Genomic DNA, 8,741 nt, shown 5'->3' on the forward strand with positions numbered 1-8,741 from the left:
TTCCAGATCCCTGGGACCAACATGCATGCCATGGAAAAGAGAAAAGATCCAAAGAGCAAATTCTATCAGTACTCCAACTATTCCAAAGATATTCATCATGCTTGGGGTACACGCAAAGCACGTACGAAGTGCTCTTAGTGAACTCAAGAGGCGTATGGATTTGGTATATATGAGTTTATACAAACCAATTTATGAGCACTTTATATTATGTTGTTTACCAAACAAGACCCTGTCTGTATTAATAGTCATTTTAAATACTCAAGGTATTATTTTAACTCCCAAGTCTTCCTTTAGACCTGAAGAGTTTCTTAATGACCACAGCACCTTCAGTGGGCTACTTGAGGGTGTGTCCCACCAGCCTGGACTAGGAAACAAATCTGTTTCTTCAGAGCACAAAGGGAACTGGGAAGCACCTCTTTACCTGGGAAGCACTAGAAAGCAAAATTTAACTAAAAGCAAGGGCAAGACCATTTACATTGCTTTTAAGTTACCAGAAACAATTGGTGGTCATAAGGGTCTACTTTGAGTTACTAAAAACACATGCGTGTATCTCTTACGTATCTAAAAAGCTAAGGATTTTACATTTCCTGATACGTAATTATATAAGAAAACGAATCCACTAGTATTGTGGGGCCCCTATGACATGTGGGCATTGAATTACAACCTCACGAGACACCACTCCATGCTCAGGGCCTGACACAGAGAAGGTGCTCCAGGACTTTTTGTTGAATGAATAAACGAATGCAATTCTAGCTTCTCTGATGACTATAGAGATAAATAAGGCTTATCTAATGGTTGGTTTTTGGGGGGTTTTGGGAGGGTTGTTTTTGGCTGTGTTGGATCTTTGTTGCTGTGCACGGGCTTTTCTCTAGTTGCAGAGCGCAGGGGCTACTCTTCGTTGTGGTGCAAGAGTATCTCTTGTTGTGGAGCGTGGGCTCTGGGTGCTTGGGCTTCAGTAGTTGCAGCACACAGGCTCAGTAGTTGTGGCCCATGGGCTTAGTTGCTCTGAAGCATATGGGATCTTCCTGGACCAGGGATCAAACATGTGTCCCCTGCATTGGCAGGTGGATTCTTAACCACTTAGCCACCAGGGAAGTCCCTTATCTAGTGTTATTAATGGAGAAGATATGGAGTAAGTAACGATTGAATAAACTTGAGCTGTTTAATCTACCAGTAAAAACTTCATAGCATATAAAGGCCTGTTTTCTTATATAGACTCAGTGTAAGAAAGGAAAAGCAGTCATACAGAAGGAAAAAAGGAACAATGAAAGAAAGAAGCAAAGGAACTTTCTTAAAGATCCTGTTGACGCCAGTTCTCCCTAGATTTCCAATATATTCTTTTCAGACGTCACTTTGCAAGTTTAATTTTAATCTAAAATTTTTTAGCAAAAAAGAGTCAACGTATGTTGGCAAGATGTCATTCATATAGAGCAAGAGTGCTTTCGAGTGCGATATTCACGTACAGGGGCTCTACCACTCTGAAACCCTTAACACACACTTTCCCTTTTGAAAATAGTTTAGCATCTGAGTCACAGCTCCCCGAACATACTTAACTCATAGTGACTCCAAAATAAGGCACAAACATTGACTAATTAATCCCCATGACAACACAGGGAAGCTTTGAAAAGCTATGGGCAGCACCCACACCCTGGGCTTCACCACAGATTTATTTTTAAGAATCTTGCTCTTTCTAGACTTTCTCTGGCCGGCACATTGCCCCACCCACCCCTTCCAAAACAAAAAACCAAAACAAAAAACTCAGAATGTGTCATGTACCACAGCTCTCTCTCCCTCCCTCTTTCTCTCCCTCTCCTTCCCTCTCCCTCTCTCTCTCTATATATATATAGAGAGAGAGAGAGAGAAAGAGAGAGAGATCTGTCATCAAAGGTGGAGATGTTGGTCTTGGGTATTGATTAACGGACTCCCTGTCTGTAATTCAGCACCAAGGACACCTCCCACACTTTGGGGACCTGCTAGGGACAGACCACTCTATTTATTATAAATGAGAGTTTGGGTCTAAAGATCAAGATAACCAGCCCACCAAGAAAAGTATCTCACCCTAGACATAATTCCAGCCTGTTCTCACAGCAGTGACTTTCAGGCAAGAAAAGAAAATGCATATCTTAAATGTAATCCATACTTAAGAAACACTTGATAAAATGTTTTCATTTGTAATGTAACATAAAAGGCCCAGGTGTCCAGCTGCATGTGACCTCAGAGTGGTTGGTACCACATACTCCTCACTTCACAGGTGAGGAGACTAAATTCCAGCAAGATAGCACCACCTTCTCAGAGTCCAGGGACAAGGGACTGTTTTCTCCCGACCACACCTTCTAAGCTTTCCTCAAATATTAGAAAAATCAGCTTTATGCTAAAAAAAAAAAAAAAATTCCTTTTCTCTCCGAAGAACGTTTCCCCTGTTGATAAACGTTTTAATAAGTATGCATTTGAAAGACCATCTCTTTGGGGATTTATTATAAATTAACAACTTACAAAACTTTTTTATCCCCCTTCTCCCAACCCCCACCTTAGCCTTAATAAGACTAACAGCTTTCATCTCTGTGAGCCTCCCGTGGTGCTAAGCCCTCTCCCCACAGCGCCACCCTAATTCTCACAGTCACCCCACAACGTGGGGAATATTATTCTTACTTTTACAAATGAGGAAACAAAGGCAAAAACAGGCAAGCAACTGGCCCAAAAGCACACAGTTAATAAATGGGGAAATAAGGAGTCTCATCTATTCTGTGTTATTCCAAACCCCCTCCACTCCATGACCCCCCAAAAGTCACTATCTGCACACGTACAGGTGCCTAAAAGGGTCAGTAATGTATGAGGGAGAAAGAGAAATACTATTTTTAAAGTGTCTGCTATTTTGTCCCTTCTACTTTAGAAGAGAACCAGTCCACTTTTTAAGGAATGTCCTTAGAAGCTGTCACATTACTCTTTTATTTACATCCTGACCGATAGGCCAGAAATTAGTATTATGACCACACCTATCAGCAAAAGAGACTTATAAGAAAATGCAGTCTTAATCCCAGCAGTTCTGGTACCCTCTTGGAGTCAGGAGTTCTAAGAGGGGATCAAGGCTTCTGGGCTTAGCAACTAGCAACTGTCAAGGTGGCCAGGAAGTTGTCTGCTAAAGCTGAAAGCAGGAGCCACTTAAAATGTCCAAGCAGGGACTTCCCTGGTGGTGCAGAGGTTAAGAATCCACTTGTGGGACTTCCTAGGTGGCACAGTGAGTAAGAATCCGCCTGCCAGTGCAGGGGACACGGGTTCCATCCCTGCCCCAGGAAGATACCACATGCCACGGAGCAACTGGGCCCACGCACCACAACTATTGAGGCTGCGCTCCAGAGCCCGTGAGCCACAACTATTGAGCCCATGTGCCGCAACTACTGAAGCCCATGTGCCTAGAGCCCTGCTCTGCAACGAGAAGCCACTGCAATGAGAACCGCAAGTACCACAATGAAGAGTAGCCCCCACTCCTGCAACTAGAGAAAGCCCGTGTGCAGCAATGAAGACCCAACACAGCCAATAAAATAAATAAATAAATAAATAAATAAATAAATAATAAATAAATAAATTTATTTTTTTTAAAAAGGAATCCACTTGTACTCTTTGATCACGTGGCCGGGCTTCAAGATGTTGCCGAAGAAAGACAAGAAGCCTTAGTGAACCTAGAAGTTTAATTTGGACCTTACTCATCCAGTAGAAGATGGAATTTTTGATTCTGAAAATTTTGAACAGTTTCTATGGGAGAAGGTTAAAGTGAATGGAAAACCTGGAAATCTTGGGAATGTTGTTCACATTGAACGCTTCAAGAATAAAATCACAGTTGTTTCTGAGAAACAGTTCTCTAAAAGGTGTTTGAAATACCTTACCAAGAAATACCTTAAAAAGAACAATCTTCGTGATTGGTTTCATGCAGTTGCATCTGACAAGGAGCCTTATGACCTTCATTACTTCCAGGTTAGTCAAGATGAAGATGGATCCAAGTCTGAGGACTAGATGAAGCCAACCCTTACGGGGCTTTGCTTGCTAACAAAACAAATGAAGTATACAAGAGAAATGTCTTGAAATGGCCCTTTAGTTTATTGGTGAATGAAAAACACTACTCTGTATGTTAAGCATTAATCTCTTTTATTTAAGTGTATGCTGTTTATATGGTGCTGGCTTTCCTTTAATAGTTAAAAAAATTTTTATTGGCGTATAGTTGATTTGCAATGTTGTGTTAGTTTCGGGTATACATCAAACTGAATCAGTTATACGTATATCCACTTCTTTTTTTTAAAGATTCTTTTCTCATATAGGCCATTACAGAATATTGGGTAGACGTCCCTGTGCTATACAGCAGGTTATTATTATCTATTTTGTATATAGTAGTGTGTATATGTCAGTCCCAATCTCCCAGCTTATCCCTCCCCACCTTACACTCTGGTAGCCATAAGTTTGTTTTCTACATCTGTGACTCTACTTCTGTTTTGTAAATAAGTTCATCTGTACCACCGCCCCCACCTTTGGCTGTTAATACTTTACATAAGCAATATTTAAATAGCTTATAGGTAGTGGAATTTATTCCAGGATTTCTGAAATGTACTGCTTTTACAAATATCCTTAAGTTAAAATATATAGTGAAAAAATGAAGCACAATTTTGGGTATAACTTTATAGAATAAAATTTAAACTTATTAAAAAAAAAAGAATCCACCTGCCAATGCAGGGAACATGGGTTCGACCTCTGGTCCAGGAAGATCCCACATGCCACAGAGCAACTGAGCCCTCGAGCCACAACTATTGGGCCTGAGTGCCACAACTGCTGAAGCCCGTGGGCCTAGAGCCCATGCTCCGCAACAAGAGAAGCCACCACAATGAGAAGCCTATGTACCACAGAGAAGAGTAGCCCCCACTCACTGCAACTAGAGAAAGCCCACACACAGCAACAAAGACCCAACACAGCCAATAAATTAATTAATTAATTAAAATAAAATAAAACAAAATGTCCAAGCAGTGTTACAGCTTAGCCCTTATCCTCCAAATCATACCTTCTTTCTCACCACAGCCAAGCATAACTCAGTGAGGCTCTCCTGTTTCCCACACTCTGGAATTGGGGAAAATTAATTGACAGGTGCCCAAACAGAGCAGCAGATCTACCTGGAATGGCCATTCTCAGCCTTGGCTTTATAAAGCTCAAAGCATCTCCAAATTCCCCCAATGGCATAGTAAAATCAATACAATATTTTCATAAGAAAATTACATAAATGTTGCTTAAATTGAAATACACACACACACACATATGTCTGTGTGTATCTTATATAGCTCTTATAGAAATAGGGGGAAATGTCACCAAACCAAATATCCAATAAGAAAGGGTTATAGTTCCACAATGGTAGGGACCACAGCTCTAGGGAAAAGCAAAGTTTGTTTTGGTCACTCATCCAAATGCCACAAGCCTGACCAAGTTAAATCTTTGCATTCAGAATTTCTGGTGGCTATTTTGATTTTGATTTTTGTGAGTTTTGATTCAGTCACCAGTCTTATTTTGCCTGCGACACTGAAGCAAACTTAATGAAGCCAGGAGACAGTCTTATAGAGCCATATTTGCTGAGGCCGTTGCTCTGCAAAAATGGTAAAAGCAGGAACAAATAAAAGCCACCACTGAGCTGGCCAGAGCTGCTTTAGTGGCCTTGCTCAGCACAGGATCCGTACTTCCAGATGGCCATGACTCACAGGCTTCCAACGATGGTGGTGGTCATAGAGACCATTTCTTTATTGTTTCAAATAGCCTTATGTCTGCAAAGCATTTCTACCACTTCGAGGTTTTGCATCTCATATATTTTCATCAAAATCAAAGAATTTTTCATTTGCTTCTATTTCTATCAAGGTCACATGGACTCACCTAAAATTAGGTGGAATTCACTAAAATGATGTTACTGTTGCCAGAAACGATATTGCCAGTGTGGCTGTGAGCCCTGTGTCTCATAGGTTAACAAGAAAAGTATAAGAAGCATAAAATTTAAAAGGGTTGACAAGATAATTCCAGAACAGTCATAAAAACAGACCAGCAAACACTGGCTCAAAGGCATCCAAGTGTTGAATCAAACGAATAATTAGCCAGAGGGACTCGTTGCTACTCTCCCACATTTAGAAACACTAAGAAAAGTCTCCAGGTTTTCAGGGACCTGAAAGTAAAACCAGTCTTTTTCCTTGGGGGCTTCTTAACCAACCATGGGGAATTCAATGGCAATTTGGAAGATACATCCCCCGAATAGATTAACTGTAATAGCTTAGAAAAACAAGGTCCATATTTTTTCATCTATTTCCACTTATTTAATCTGAGTTATTGAGTACGAAATAAAATGCTTTCCAGCAATGAAAAGAATTCATGTCTCGCCCATTTCAGCTCCCCTCCCATGCGTTTGAGGTTGGAATAAGACTCCGTTTGCATCATTCCTTGGAACCCTTAGGATACATTTGTAATCACTCCAGCTCATTCCGACAGAATTGGAAGGAACTGCTGTGAATTTTACAGAAGCCATTGCTCTGTGACAAAGTTCACGGCTCCCTGAACCCCCTGCCTTCCTCTCCCACCAGAAGCCATCATTCCTGATTAAAGCAAACACTGTCAATTCGGCTGTGGCCCGGGTCATTCCAATCCCCTCTGAAAACATTGCCAAAACAGATCTCTGATTGGGTCACGTCAGGTCACAGGGGGTGGACAAAATGTAGTAAAAATTTCATGGGCCGCTTGAGACACATCGGATCCGAGCGAAACGAGCACTGTTCAAAAGAGCGCAGTTGGCTTCAAGTTCTTCCGCCAACTCCTCAGCATATGGAAACTTCTCCAAGATTTCTCTCCCCTCCTCTGCAGCCTGTTGCCCCCATCACTCCTCTGTCAGTCCAGACGGGAACCTATTCTTTTTCAGCTTCACCGCTCTGATGGAACAAAGGAAATTTCAAAGTGGTTCTCTCGCCTTTGTTAAAAACCACAGGAGCTCTTCAGGAAGGCGGGGAGTGGGGGGGGGGGGGATCAGGGAGGGGGGGGGACAGCAATGGAGCAGCTTTTCCAGAAACTGTTATCTTTACCCAATGCCTGTCGGCCTCCTACAAGTATGAATTAATTTTAAGGAATGAGACAAACAAGAAACTGGATCAGTGCTTCCTTGGTGGCGCAGGGGTTAAGAATCCGCCTGCCAATGCAGGGGACATGGGTTTGAGCCCTGGTCCAGGAAGATCCCACATCCCAAGGAGCAACTAAGCCCGTGTGCCACAACTACTGAGCCTGAATGCCACAAATACTGAAGCCCATGTGCCACAAATACTGAAGCCCACGTGCCACAACTACTGAAGCCCCATGCTCTGCAACAAGAGAAGCCCGAGCACCACAGTGAAAGCAGCCCCCCTTACCACAACTAGAGAAAGCCTGAGCGCAGCCATGAAGAACCAACACAGCCAAATATATATATATATAAAAATGAATAAATAAAGAAATAATTAAAAAATAAATTTATTTAAAAAAAAAAGAAAGAAACTGGATCATTTCCTCTCCCTGGTGATACTGAAGGTGTGGGAATCAGCAGAGGACCCGGTCTCTCCTTTCGCAGGCAGACTTTGCAAGAAAGCAAACTGTCCTCGGTTTTGTCTGAGTCTTGTTGGAGTGTCATCAGCTCCCGGACATTGCAGCATGACTCCTGAAAACTGTGAACATCTTCCCCACACCCACGGGGATCACCTGATGGAGGCTCCAGGATGAAACCCAGAAACTCTTTTTTTTTTAGATTGCGGTGAAAAACACATAACATTAAATTGACCAACTTAATCATTTTTCATTGTGCAGTTCAATAGTGTATTCATGTGGAAACCAGAAATTGCTAATCCTGGTTAGTCCCGGTTCTGTTGTTATGCTGGACCTTGGGTCTCTTCTCTGAACTTCAGTTTCCTGATCAATAAAATGGGAAGAGGTATTTCTTAAGCATCCATCCATATATAATCAAGCCAATAATTTTTAAATGACATCTGAAAAAATACTATTTATGGCTTAGGCCTCAAAAATCACTGAGCATATTTTCAAAAGAATAAAGACCTCCCAGCTCCTCATTTTCAAAATGAAAAGCTCCAACTCCTTGAGAATAATCCAAGGAAAGGCATTTATATATATACTTTTTTCACACCCTGAATCAAATATATTTTATATACACACACACACACACTACATATATATTTTCACATCTTGAATCAAAAATATATTTATATTGTATATGTACTTATAGTTATATTATATATAAATGTCCAATATTCCAAGATGGCTGTGAGAACATCTTCCATCCCACAGGATCCTCTGTGGTCCGCGACTCTGACAGTCCTTTCATTGAGAGGTGGGGATCTGTGCTGTGCCTGCTCTCTTTGAGTCTAGACAGGCTTGTGACTCACTTGTAACCAACAGAATGTGACTGCATGACTTTCCAGGCTGAGTCATAAAAGGGGATTGAGCTTTCCACTGCAGGGAGCACAGTTTCGCTCCCGTGTTGGGCAACTAAGATTCCACATGCCACACAGCTCGGTCAAAAGAAAAAAAAAAGGAAAAAATGGTGGTGGTGTTGGGGGGGGGGGCGGTTGGAATGGAGCTTCCACCCTGTTCACTGGAACACCTGTGCAGGGCCCCCAGCCCCCACAATGCCAAAGGGCCCGCGAGGCAGCCACGTAATAAGGAAGCCCCAACAATCCCGCCCAGGAAGGCCTCCTGGA

The 8,741-nt window shown here is 42.0% G+C and overlaps 1 pseudogene; it reads left to right on the plus strand.

Moving 5' to 3' along the window:
- Positions 1–3,621: 3,621 nt before the first annotated feature.
- Positions 3,622–4,008, plus strand: LOC130830468 (60S ribosomal protein L22-like 1; annotated as a pseudogene).
- The last annotated feature ends 4,733 nt before the right edge of the window (positions 4,009–8,741 follow it).

Source organism: Hippopotamus amphibius, chromosome 10, assembly GCF_030028045.1.
Source record: "Hippopotamus amphibius kiboko isolate mHipAmp2 chromosome 10, mHipAmp2.hap2, whole genome shotgun sequence".
Lineage (NCBI taxonomy): Eukaryota > Metazoa > Chordata > Mammalia > Artiodactyla > Hippopotamidae > Hippopotamus > Hippopotamus amphibius.